The following is a 13,434-nucleotide window of genomic DNA, read 5'->3' on the forward strand; positions in this document are numbered from 1 at the left end:
AATAGTATTGGGACACATCTCTTCATTATTAAATTCATGTGTTTTATTTAGTCCCATTTCCACAGGTGTATTAAAATCAAGCACATGCAGTCGGCCTTTACAAACATTTGTGTGAAAATGGGTCGTTCTAAAGAGCTCACTGAATTCGATCATGGTATTGTAATAGGATTGCAACAAGTCCGTTCATGAAATTTCTTTCCTCCTAGATAGTCCACGATGAACTGTGAGTGCGAGCAGTATTATTGCAAAGAGGAAGCGTTTTGGAACCAAAGCAACAAAGTTACAGAGCGGGGTCACCGAGTGCTACGGTGCATAGGTGTATAAAAGTTGCCAACGCTCTGCTGACTAAATAACTGCAGAGATCCAAACCTCCTCTGGCATTAACATCCGCACAAAGACTGTGCACCAGAAGCTTCATGGCATGGATTTCCATAGCTGAGCAGCTGCATACAAGCCTTAGATTACCAAGCACAATGCCAACCATTGGATGGAGTGGTGTAAAGCACGCCGCCAATGGAATCTGTAGCAGTGGAAACGTGTTCTGTAGAGTGACAAATCACCTTTCTCTATCTGGCAATCTGATGGGCGAGTCTGGGTTTGGTGATTGTTACATAACCTGAGAACGCAATCTGCCTGACTGCATTTTACCAACTATAAAGTTTATTGAAGTAGGGATAATGTAATGGAGCTGTTTTTCAGAGTTTGGCCTAGGCCCCTTAGTACCAGCATACCAAGACATTTTGGACAATTGTATGTTTTTACCTTTGTGGGAACAGTTTGGGAAAGACCCTTTTCTGTTCCACCATGACTGTGCCCCAGTGAATAAAGCAAGGTCCATAAAGGCATGGTTGGGTGAGTTTGGGGAGTAAGAACTTGACTGGCCCTCACAAAGCCCTGACCACAACCACAACAAACACCTTTGGGACGAACTAGAACAGAAATTGTGAGCCAGGCCCTCTCGTTCAACATCAGTGTCTGACCATATAAATGCTCTTCTAAATGAATGGGAAAAAATGTGGAAGCTGTTTTAGGTGCAAAGAGTGGACCAACTCTATATTAATGCCTATGGCTTTAGAATGGTATGTCATAAAAGCACCTGTAGTTCTAATTTGTAGATTTCTTAATACTTTTGTTCATATGGTGTTGCAACTCAGCTGGCATCTCATGTTACACTGCAGCAGAACAGATCTGGTTCTATCTGTGAATAACAAGCAGTAGGGGATGGGGAGCATCACAGAGAGAGATCATTCCGCTCTTGTAGATGCCTGTATAGCAGAAGATTGTGCTGTGTGATTCGGACTACAGGATCTAACAGTGAATGCACCATTGACATTTCATTTGCAAATAATTACTCTACAGCCATGCTTTTTCTGCACATACATATATTTGAGAATAATATTTTCAGGTACGGAGCTCAAGTAAAGGGAGTTTCTGTGAGGACTGCTCAAACTATTTGAGATCTTGGAAAACTTTGGGACAATGTTTTATTTCAACTCACCCTCTATTCTATCAACATAAATATATGTACCCCTTTTTGTTAGCCCTGGCACTAAGATTCTAAGCCTCTATTTTAAATGCTAATGATGTAATGCTCCTACTTGCTCGGTAAATTGGTGGATTATTTCAGATAATCTCCCATCCATAGATCCTATAGAAAGCGGCTTGTCCAGTTGGTGCACAGGGATCGGATAGTGGGTAACTAGAGAATGGCAGAGAAAGTTTCCTGCAGAACCAGAATCCAAAAATGGTTGGCAGTGAAGCAAACTCTAGCAGTGGACAAATTGACAGGTATAGTCATAGGTTTGATAGGCAGATTTACGGTCGAGGTTAGCTTCTTCTACTTGCCCTAGGCGTTGGAGTTTCCCGTTCGCACCGGACAATTATTTAGGAAGTGCTTCTTACCGTCACTGTCCAAACAAAGCATATTAATGCGTCTTCTTTAGTGTTCTTCAGTAGAGCTTAATTCTTTCCACCTGCATGGGCTCATCCAGATGAGAAGAGTTGGAGACTAGAAGAGGTTTCTGAAAGATGGGTGCCAATTGGGAGACCCAAAGGACATGGTCCGTCGCACGTTGTCACTTACAAAATAAAAAAATCAGTGCAATTGACCAAGGATATCAAGTTGTCCAATGTAGTAGGTAGATCCCGACCAGCCAATTCATTCTTAAAACGGCCTGCCACCAGACCCTCCGATAATGTACCAACAAGAGCTTCGTTGTTCCATTGAAACTCTGTGGCTAATATGCGAAACTGGATGGCATATTGCTCTACAGTAGAGATGCCTTGGCAAAGCTTGAATAATGACGAAATCACAGATAATGCCTGACCAGGTTTCTCAAACACCTTTTTAAAAGGAAAGCTTGAATGCCAAACATGATTGAAACATTCTATTTCCATAGTGTTTATGCTCAGACCTGCACTACTCCAGACAGTAGAGACAAGATGTAGGCTACTTTGGCCCTGTCAAAAGCAAACTGATGCACCATCACCTCAAAATGGATCGTGCATTGATTCAAGAATCCCCTACAGGACTTGTAGTGGCTATTCCATTTAGGTGAAAAGACATGTTCTGTAATAATTAATCAAGCTGATCTTGGCAGACACGTCGCCTACATAGATCTTGGGCCAGGTCAGAAGCTTCAGGCAGGGGTATATCAGTGGGGTTTATGGCCTGAGCAAACTGCCAAGGGGACCGTGGGAAACTAAACTGTCAGAGCCTGCAGAGAATAGTGTGAACTTGAGAAAGGGGGCAGACCGCCGAAACGTTGCACCAGGCATAGCCCTGTCCTGTCCCTCCACGTGGGTCTCTGCCGAAGTCTATACTATTCTCGGCCTGAAAAAGAGACATCGATCCGGCTTTTGGGAAAATAAGGATTTCAGTATATTGGGTGAACTTTATAAATATTTATACATTATTGTCATAGTGCTGTTTGTATACCACTTCTAAATACAAAAAGGAAAAATATATTTTTGCGTACTAAAGAAATTGTACCTTATTTCTATACGTGCGTCTACCAATATATGTTAACCCACTGTGTCACCAAAGGATTCGACGTGGGGCTAAATCGGGCGAGCGGAGACTAAGGGGACCCCAGGTATTTATCCTTTAACCCCTATACAGTGATCTGGACTTTGCTGCTGTGGAACCCCAGGTTGCCATCCTCAGAGAGGTCTTTCTTGGCAACTTCCACCGTAAACAGGTGTAGTACAAAATCAATATACAGTATGCAGGGTCAGGAATAGCAAGTGTCAGGGCAGATGGCAAACAGGCACTAACGGTGGGTCGAGCAAAAGGTTAGGGAAGGCGTCTGAAGTTCGTCACAGTTACCAGGAAGAGGTCAGGGCAGGCGACAGGCAAGGAAAGTCAAAAAGGTACAAACGGAGGTGAAACACAAGGAAATCAACAAAGTAGAACATAGGGAATCACGACTAGCTAGGATGAACCTAATTGCTCAGGCAAGGTGTAATAGAAGGGGGGTCTCTTTATACCCAGAAAAATCTGGATAGCAGATGTAGCACGCGCTGGCCTTTCAAGACTGCAATGGTCAGCACGAATGTGCAATAGGAAGAATACAGAGAACGGTGGCTATGGAGGCCGGGAGCAGACTTGATAGGAGGAGTGCCGATCAGGAACCTCGGGACGGCGTGATCAAGTAAGGCTAGATTCACACGAACGTTTATGTTTTTCACGCGTAAACAACGCAGCATTTTTCTTGCATTGCAGTTCCGTGTGGCATCCGTGTGCGGTGCACTTCTGCGTTTTTTACGCACTTATGTCATCTGTATGTCATGCCTTTTTTACGTCAGCAAAAAATAATAAAAAGGTGGGATATTTTTTTTCCTCATTTCTTTAGCAACTGGTGCGTGAAGAACACAGACAGCACACAAATGACGTCCGTATTCTGTCCGTTGTTTTCACGCACCCATTTACTTCAATGGGCTGCGTGGTGTGCAAAAACGCACAAAAATAAGACCTGCAGTAAGTTTAAGAGACGGACACACTACATGAAAAACAACGCCTGTCTGAATAGCCCCATTAAATTACATAGGTTCTTGTGACGGCCGTTGGTTTAACTTTCTTAACGCAGATGTACAATAGGCTTGTGTGAATGAGGCCTAAGTCTACGGCAGCAAGGAGCGGGAGCAGCGGCCGTTACATATATTTGCACTAAGACTGTCAATACATGCTGTATGGATGGTGCCGCTTTAAAAATGTATATTTGCTCTATGACTTAATATATATGGATTATGATGATGGTCTATTGCCAATGAGCAGCCCTGAAGCAAAGGATGTTTTTAACTTTCACAGTCAAGGCCAGATTATAGTTTATTAAGTGGATGTTAGTAATTTCTATTGACTACATATATACATGCGATGCAGCTCCATGGTAATAGAATTAATTTGCACTGCACTGCTATCTTTGGTAAAACTTTGGGTATACATGGAGAGCTCAACAGTTACATTTACATTGACTGATCAGAATTTTGTCAGAGAGAATTTTAAACATACAAACTCTTGAGATGTTAATCTCTTACTGACTACCGATGATACTTTTATGTATGCACAATCATTATGGCTGCTACAGCGGTAGCGCCGCTACTATGGGACCCTTACCGCCGAGCCTCCTACAAGTATGGGCCGGGCGACAAAGGCCCTCTCATGCCTGTAGGCGTCGCTAGCACCAGAGGGGGGCCGCGGTGATAGCGACAGCCAAATACATGCATTAGCGCTGAATGGCCGGTCAGATCTGCATTGCAGGTAACAGGGTGGGAATGGGATCATGTGAGTATGTAAAGTTTTTTGTTTTTTTCTCATAAAACTGAGTGGCATTACCTATAATGGGGGCTCTATCTACAGGGGGGGGGGTCGTCTATGTGGGCCACTATATACAGGGGGGTCTATATGTGGGGATGTGGGCCAATATATACAGGGGGGGTCTATATGTGGGCCACTATCTACAGGGGGGTCTATATGTTGGGATGTGGGGCATGATCTATAGGTGGTTATATATGTGACACTATACAGGGGTGGGCTATATGTAGAGCACTATCTATAGGGGAGCTATTTTTAGGGCACTTTCTATAGGGGTGGGCTATATGTGGGGCACTATGTACAGGGGTGGGCTACCTGGGGGGCACTAACAACAGGGTGGCTATATGTAGGGCACTGTCTACAAGGGTGGGCTATATGTGTGACACTATATACAGGAGGAGCTATATGTGAGACACTATATACAGGAGGAGCTATATGTGAGACACTATCTACAGAGGTGGGCTATACGGGGAGCACTATCTATAGAGGAAGCTATATGTAGGGCAGCATGGTGGCTCAGTGGTTAGCACTATTACCTTGCAGCTCTGGAGTCCATATGTGGGTACGATCTACAGGGTCTTCTATGTAGGGCACTATCTACAGAGGCTCTATATGGGGGCACTATCTACAGAGGCTCTATATGGGGGCACTATCTACAGAGGCTCTATATGGGGGCACTATCTACAGAGGCTCTATATGGGGGCACTATCTACAGAGGCTCTATATGGGGGCACTATCTACAGAGGCTCTATATGGGGGCACTATCTACAGAGGCTCTATATGGGGGCACTATCTACAGAGGCTCTATATGGGGGCACTATCTACAGGGGCTTTGGGGGCACTATCTACAGGGGGCATTGTGTGTGTGTGCGTGCGCGTGTGTGCGTGCACGTGTGTGTGTGTGTGTGTGTGTGTGTGTGTGTGTGTGTCAGTCTATGGTACTATTACAATCAGGGACACAATTTATGGTGCTTTATTATATTTAGAGGTGTTGAGAATTTTAACTTTGTTTATAGGTGCAGAAATGTTTTAAAAGTGCGAAGTTGAAGACATCTGAGGGGTAAACTGCAGAAATGGGTCATGGCCGGTACAAATCCATCATAGAGTTTTGGACCAGAGGGAGAATAAAAGAACTAGAATCTGAGACGTCACCGGTGAGCCACTTAATGAAAATGTTTATTCTGACTCTAATCAGTATTGTAGTCACTGTATGATCTGCAGCGAGATGGGTGGTATGATTTTTTGGGGAAACAGCATCTCCCAGCATATCCTCACCATTGTTCGGGCCATGCTGGGAGAAGAAGTTTTACGCCATACAAACCTATACAGCAGGGGTTGCACTAAATTGAGCTGTATTTGTTCTGGTGTTGTATTTATGTACTGATCTTGGTTCTGATGCTGTATGGGAGTACTGAGCTTGGTTCTAGAGCTGTATATACGTATGAGATTGGTTTTGGTGCTGGGTATATATGTAATAAGTTTGGTTCTGGGGATGTATTTATGTACTGAGCTTGGTTCTGGTGTTGTATTTATGTACTGTACTTGGTTCCGGGGATGTATTTATGTACTGAGCTTGGATCTAGTGCTGTATTTATGTATGGAGGTTGGTTGTGGTACTGTATATATGTCAGAGCTTGGTTCTGGATCTATAGTTATATAGGATATATTTATAATAACAAAATTGCAGGGCAGATGGAATGGTTCTCAATTCATTGTATATTTAACGGGAATCTGTGAGTAGTTTTAACCCCTTGAACCGCTTCCATGTGGTAATACATGACCTGACAATATTTCCAAACATTCCCATGTATGTTTTTTTCAGATGCAGCAAAATCCTTAAAATCCACTTTTAAAACGGTGCACACCATATGCTAATTACTCAGAGGATCATGGGGCGGTGCCGATATCCTGAAGAGTCACAGTCCTGCCTCCAAACCTACCTTTCCATGTTTGATTGATATCTCCCTGGCTGAAACAACATTCTCGGATGCGCCATTGCTGTGTGGCACTATACACAAAGGGGGGCTGTGTGGCACTATACACATTGGGGATCTGTATGGCACTATTTACAAGTGGGAGGGCTGTGGCTCTATCTAAAGGGGGTTGAGTGTGGCGCAATTTACAGGGGTCTGTGTGTGGCACTTTCTACTAAGGGGGGCTGTGTGGCACTATATACAAGGGGGAGGTGGGGGCGCTATCTACAAATGGGCTGTGACTGTCTATAGGCAGGGCTTTATAGCACTGTCTACAGGGGGGGGAGAGATATATGGCACATTCTACAGGGGGCACTATTTATAAGGGGGGCTGCTTGTGGCACCCGGGGGGCCCCGGTCAAGAGTTTGCTATGGGGCCCAGTCTTTCCTAGTTACGCCCCTGACCTTTGTCTTTATATACTTTTTGAATGAAGATGAAATATTGATATGTACACTAATAATTAAAATAAAATAACTACATAGGGTGTCTTTATTTTCCAAATTGCTGTATATACACTTAAACATACTTGTATAATGTGATAAAAATTATAGAATAGTATAATTATATATTCTATAGGTACATACAATTCGGTCCAGAATTATTTGGACAGTGACACAATCTTCATGATTTGGGCTCTGCATGCCACCACATTGGATTTCAAATTAAACAACTGAGATGCAATTGAAGTGTAGACTTTCAGGTTTAATTCAAGGAGTTGAACAAAAATATCCTGTGAAACGTTTAGGAATTGCAACCATTTTTCTACACAGTCTCCTCATTTCAGAGAAATGTAGAGAATCCTTTGCAGGCAATGACTGCCTGAAGTCTGGAACCCATGGACATCACCAAACACTGGTTTTCCTCCTTTGTGATGCTTTGCCAGGCCTTTACGGCAGCTGTCTTCAGTTGTTGCTTGTTTGTGGGTCTTTCTGCCTTAAGTTTTGTCTTAAGCAAGTGAAATGCATCCTCGATCGATCAGATTGAGATCTGGTGATTGACTTGGTCTTTCGAGAATATTCCACTTCTTTCCCTTTAAAAAAACTCCTGGGTTGCTTTCGCAGTATGTTTTGGGTTATTGTCCATATGTACTGTGAAACGACGGCCTATCAACCGTGCTGCATTTGGTTGAATCTGAGCAGAAAATATATCCCTGAACACTTCAGAATTCATCCGGCTGCTTCTGTCTTCAGTCACATCATCAATAAACACTAGTGACCCAGTGCCTTTGGCAGCCATGCATGTCCATGCCATCACACTGCCTCCACCATGTTTTACAGAAGATGTGGTGTGCTTTGGATCATGAGCTGTTCTAAGCCTTTTCCATACTTTCTTCCTCCCATCATTCTGGTACAGGTTAATCTTAGTTTCATCTGTCCAAAGAATGCTGTTCCAGAACTGGGCTGGCTTCTTTAGATGTTGTTTGGCAAAGTCTAATCTGGCCTTTCTATTTGAGGCTGATTAAGGATTTGTACCTTGTGGCGAACTCTGTATTTGCTCTCATGAAGTCTTCTCTTTATGGTAGACTTAGATACTGATACACCTACTTCCAGGAGAGTGTTCTTCAATTGGGTAGATGTTGTGAAGGGGTTTTTTTTTTACCATGGAAAGGATTCTGCGATCATCCACCACTTGTCTTCCGTGGACGTCCAGGCCTTTTGGAGTTCGTGAGATCACCAGTGCGCTCTTTTTTTTCAAGAATGTACCAAACGGTTGATTTGGCCATTTCTAACATGTGTGATCTCTCCGATGGATTTCTTAATTTTTTTCAGCCTAACGATGGTCTGTCTGTTTCACTTGCATTGAGAGCTCATTTGACCTTATGTTGTGGGTCCATGACGCCCACCGGCACGGACCCGCCCCCATGCCTGGTGGCACCCACCGCTAACAGCCGCTATGGCTGCTACAGCGGTAGTGACTCCACATTCAATAGTATCTGCATCCTTATGACGCAGATACTATTGAATACTATGACAGAGTAGGGAGGCATCTCCCTGCTCTGCCATTGGCTACAATATTTTATCAAAAACATAAAGGGAGGGATTGTATATTATTCTATTTCAATTTTTATATGCAAAATAAAAACACCTGGCAAACAACAGCTTTGTGTTTAAATAAATAACCAGATACCATAAACTGATTAAGAAACGAATCCATGGAAACGAAATACTTTCGATTAATTCTACAAAAAAAAAGGGTTTAAAAGTGCAAGTAGTGACTAAATTGGAGCATTTTCACAGCATTATTAGCTTCTCTAAGAAAAGATTGATTACTTACCGGTAATCGGTTTTTCAAGAACCTATGACAGCACCCCTGGAGAGACCGCTGGATAGGAAATCTGAGGATATAAAAATGGACACACCTCTCCACACACCCAGTCTTTAGGAAGAACTCAGGATGAGAAGTAGTTTAGTTTATATGGGGTTTTTTTTTTTTGTTTTTTTTTGTGAAATTCCCTCATACCTTTATATATACAATATTTACAGAAATGCTTAAATTTAAGGTTAGTGATCCAGCTTATGAGGATCATTTGCTAGAACCATGGGAGGGTAACAGCGGGGTGCTGTCATAGGTTCTTGAAAAACCGATTACCGGTAAGTAATCAATCTTTTACCCTTTCACCTATGACCGCACCCCTGGAGATGTAAAATAGAAACCAATATTTTTAGGGTGGGACCACAGCTTGTAGCACCTTTCTACCAAAGGCCAAGTCACAGGCTGTATGCAGTTGTAATCGGTAGTGTTTAAAGAAGGTGTGAGGAGAACTCCATGTGACAGCCTTACATATTTAGTCTAGGGATGAGTCTGCTCTCTCTGCCCATGAAGTGGACACGGCCCTGGTGGAGTGAGCTCCGAAAAACTCTGGGGGCTTGAGCTTCTGATTTATGTAGGCTAATTGTATGGCCTGCTTGATCCACCTTGCTATGGTGGCTTTACTGGCTGCCAAACCTTTGTTGTGACCCTGAAACTGGACAAACAAGTTTTCTGAGGATCTCAGATCCTGGGTAATCTTTAGGTACTGGACTAGGCATCTTCTTACATCTAGGCAGTTAAACTGTTCCCTGTTTTTTGGAGAATCACAAAAAGAGGGAAGGACAATATCTTGGTCTAAGTAAAAAGGAGAGACCACTTTAGGAAGGAATTCTGGTAAGGTTTTTAGGATGACTATCATCTAGCAGTAGGGTATGTGGAGGAAAGGCAGAGAGGGCCTGAATCTCACTCACTCTACGGGCTGCTGTAATGGCTAACAAAAATTTAATTTTGAGTGTAAGCATTTTCAAGGAGATAGAGTCTATTGGTTCAAAAGGTGGTTTTATCATAGCCTGGAGAACAAGGTTTAAGTCCCAGGGAGGAACTGGGGATCTTCTCTGGGGTTTAAGTCTGCAGGCGGCAGTTAGGAATCTCTTGATCCAGGGGTGTTCTGCTAATTTTAAATTGAAGAAGGTACTTAAAGCAGAAATCTGAACCTTTAACGTAGTAGGCCTAAGGTTTTTATTTAATCCTGCCTAGAGGAAATCCAATATTAAAGGGAATATCTGGTTTGGTTAAAGGATTAATGTCCCTGCCTGCAAAATTCAAGAACGCCTTCCATGACCTTAGATATATTTTTGAGGTAATCCGTTTTCTACTGGCTAGTAGGGTGGAGATGACCGATTCTGAGAATCCTCTTTGCCTAAGGATTATCCTTTCAGTTTCAAGGCTGTCAGATGGAGTTTCTGAATGTCTGGGTGTATTACTGGGCCCTGATATAGAAGGTCTGACATGTTTGGGAAAACCCATGGTTGGTGTGAAGACATTTTTCTTAACCACGTGAACCATGGTCTCTTTGGCCAGAAGGGGGCTATTAGTATCACACTGGCCCTGTCTTCTCTGACCTTTTTTATTACTCTTGGGAGGAGGTGAAGGGGTGGGAAGGCGTATCCTCTCGCTTCACTCAAACACTGGGAGAATGCGTCTATTGCTGTTGGGTGGTCTGAAGGGTTTAGGAAGAAGAATCTCTGGGTTTTTCTGTTTTCCTTGGACGCAAATAGGTCTATTGATGGGGTTCCCCATTTAAGGAGGATTTCCTGAAATACTGTTATATTCAGGCACCACTCTGATTGGTGAAGCCTTTCTCGGCTTAGGAAGTCTGCCACCTGGCTGACCTTTCCCTTCAGATGAACAGCTGATCGAGTCAATAGGTGTTGTTCTGCCAGAGATAATATCTGTGAGGATAAGTCCATCAGCGAGGCCGATCTCGTACCCTCCTGCCGATTTATATAAGATACTGTGGTCGTGTTGTCTGAATATATTTTCAAGTGCTGACCTGAGATTGCATGTATGGATCTCTTTAAGGCCTGAAGAACTGCCACCAGTTCCCTGAAGTTGGAGGATCTTTGAGCGGTCTGCTGATCCCACTGACCCTGAAGAAGGAGTCGTAATGGGCTCCCCACCCCCAAGGACTCGCATCTGTGGTCATGTTGAGAGTAGGGGTTAACTTCCATGGAATACCCCTCATGAGGTTCTCCCTGTTCAACCACCATCTGAGGGACATCCTTGCTGCGGAAGAGATGTGTAGGGGCTGGTCCAAGGAGAGACTGCTCATGTCCCATTGATTTAAAATGTCCCACTGTAGTGGCCTGGATCGGAAGTGAGCCCATAGTACGGCTGGGATGCATGATGTCATGAGGCCAAGGACTGACATAGCTTTCCTGAAAGATGTCGTATGGCTCAGGTAGATCTCTGATATCCTGCTTATCAGGGGACCGATTTTTTTCTTCTGGAAGGAAGGACATCTGCTTGGAGGAGTCCAGCAGGGTTCCTAAGAATACACATCTTTTTGATGGGTTTAAATTTGATTTTTTTTAAATTTATGTTCAATCCTAATTTTTTAAATATATCTCTGACTATTTGTATCCGTAGGGTCAAGGTTTGAGATGTTTCTGCAACCAACAGGAAATCGTCCAGATATGGTATCAGGAGAAAGTCGTTCATCCTGATGTAAGAGATCATTTCTGCTATCAGTTTTGAAAATACCCTTGGGGCTTGTGAGATGCCAAAGGGGAGGGCTCTGTATTGTAGGTGAAATACAGACCCGTTGAGTGTCACTGCTACCCTTAGGTATCTTTGATGATGATGACATATGGGTACGTGATAGTAAGCATCCTCTAGGTCTATTGGGGCCATCACACAATCCCTGGAGAGGAGATTTATAGTTGATGCAATGCTCTCCATGCGGAATTTTTTGTAGGTAAGATAAAAGGTTTAATTTTTTTAGATTTATAATGACCCTGTGTTTGCCTCCTGGTTTGTTCACAAGGAAGAGAGGGGAATAAAAGCCCTGACCTGTCTCTATGCTTGGAACTTGGATTAGGACTCCATTTTTTATGAGTGACAGAACTTCTATTTCTAGGATCTTTTGTTGGTCCGGGCTCCTTAGGGCCCTTGTGGGAAAAAAATCTGTCTGGGGGGGAAGAGATCTGAACTCTAGTACGTACCCGGTTTTTATAATTCCTAGAATCCAAGGATTTGCTGATATCTTTTGCCAATCCTTGAAAAATGGGGAAAGACGACCCCCCCCCCCACTGCAGGTCCTGTGGCGTCATTGTTGGTCCCTATTTTTAGGGTCCTTCTGGGGCCTGAAGAGAAAGGACTTATTCTTGTAAATCTTGAAGGTCTAAACTCCTGTCCCCTAGGGTTAGGTCTTTTATTAGGCCCTTTGGGACGAAAATAATCTCTTGTTGGCCTAGTTTGTGCAGGGAACCCTTTCTTACCATCTGATGCTTTTTCCAGCAGGTCATCAAGTGGGGGCCCAAAAAGGTAATCTCCTGAGCAGGGAATAGCACACAGCTTCCCTTTGGATCCGGTGTCCCCTTTCCAGGTTTTTAGCCAGATATCTCGTCTAGCAGAATTTGACAGGGCCGCTGATCTGGCGGAAAGTCTTACAGCACCTACTGAGGCGTCTGCCAAGAAATCTGCGGCCTTGGAAAATGTTGGAAGGGAGGCCAAGATCTGATCCCGAGGGGTCTTGTCTTTTAAATGTAAATCCAATTGTGCGAACCAGATTTTCAGGGATCTAGCCACACAAGTGGCTGCAATGCCTGGTTTAAAAGCACCCGTAGAGGCTTCCCAGGTCTTTTTAAGGTAGAAGTCGGCCTTCCTATCCATAGGGTCAGACAAGGAGCCTAGATCTTCTAAGGGAAGTGAGTATTTCCTTGATATCTTGGCTACTGGAGCGTCAAGTCTAGGGATGTTGTCCCAGTCCTTGCATGCCTCGTCCTCAAAAGTATACTTCCTTTTGAGAAATTTGGGAATACTTGTCTTCCTATCAGGATTTTTCCATTCTTTTTTAATGAGGTTAGATATGTTTCTATGGATAGGAAAGGTGCTATTCTTCTTAGGTCCTAGGCCTTGAAACATTATGTCCTGGACGGACCGAGGTTCTTTAGGATCATCTATATTCATAGTCGCCCTAATCGTCTTTAGGAGTAGGTCTATGTCCTCAGTTGGGAACAGATTCCTTTCACCCTCATCCTCACCTGAGGAATCAAAGGAGCTGTACTCCCCTTCTTCACCTAGTTGAGGATCCTCTTCAGCTGAGGAATCAGAATCTATCCGGCTAGAAGAGGCAAACGGAGGATCTCTTTTCCTCTTAAGGGACTTTAGCGAGT

The 13,434-nt window shown here is 43.6% G+C and overlaps 1 protein-coding gene across 4 annotated transcripts in view; it reads right to left on the bottom strand.

Moving 5' to 3' along the window:
- Positions 1-13,434, bottom strand: part of KMO (kynurenine 3-monooxygenase) — a 339,922-nt gene that overhangs the window by 201,665 nt on the left and 124,823 nt on the right. The window lies entirely within an intron of this gene.

Source organism: Rhinoderma darwinii, chromosome 4, assembly GCF_050947455.1.
Source record: "Rhinoderma darwinii isolate aRhiDar2 chromosome 4, aRhiDar2.hap1, whole genome shotgun sequence".
NCBI lineage: Eukaryota > Metazoa > Chordata > Amphibia > Anura > Rhinodermatidae > Rhinoderma > Rhinoderma darwinii.